The sequence below is a fragment of the Phalaenopsis equestris genome, unplaced genomic scaffold, assembly GCF_001263595.1.
Source record: "Phalaenopsis equestris unplaced genomic scaffold, ASM126359v1 Scaffold229919, whole genome shotgun sequence".
Lineage (NCBI taxonomy): Eukaryota > Viridiplantae > Streptophyta > Magnoliopsida > Asparagales > Orchidaceae > Phalaenopsis > Phalaenopsis equestris.
Genome location: NW_018247891.1, coordinates 73,919 through 74,754, shown reverse-complemented (window position 1 = coordinate 74,754; position 836 = coordinate 73,919).

The following is an 836-nucleotide window of genomic DNA, read 5'->3' as shown; positions in this document are numbered from 1 at the left end:
TTGTCTTGATCATCTTTTTGAAATTTTCTTTGAAGATGCATATTTATGCATAAAAATAATTATATGAATTAAATTAAATTGTGAAAATTCACATTTTCTCCTCTGATATCTTAATTGACCTATCAGTAGGGTTACATAAAAATTTCAAAGTCATTTGACTTAAATTTGACAAATTATGAAAGTTTGGACCCTTAGGGGCAAAATTGTAATTTTGAATATTTTGGCCTTAATGAATATTTAGGCTTAATTAAAATGGGAAATGGGTAATTTCTGATATTAATTAACTTTTTTGATGATTTGCAATCAAAAAGGGGCTTAATTGGAAGAAACCCACTTCAATTTGCTAAATCATAAGATAATTCCAATAATTATCAAAATTTTGGAAACTTCATTAGCATAAAAATGATTTTTTTAACTTAAGGGTATAATTTATAACTTTGGAAATCAATGATTTCACACCCTTATTTGATAATCAAAATGATATGTAAATGATCTTGATAATGATCGCTTAAAGTTCTAATTCTTTTCAAAATTAATACGCATGTTTGATACACTCACTTAGGTCTTAAGGACTTAGTGGTAAACTTAAGTTGAAATCCACATGTTAAAAGAGCATTAGAAAAATAAATATAATTAAACTCTTTTAAAACACCACAAGTCCAATTAGGACTAAAAATTTGGCTAAGTGTTCTCAATAACACTGATTTGCCCCTTTCAGGGTCTTCACCCACATAATTACCTTATTCTTGGGAATAATCAAGACATCAATATTCACTGAGCATCAGGATATTCAGGATAAATTATTAAGTAACGTAATAAAGTTTAAATGAACCCAA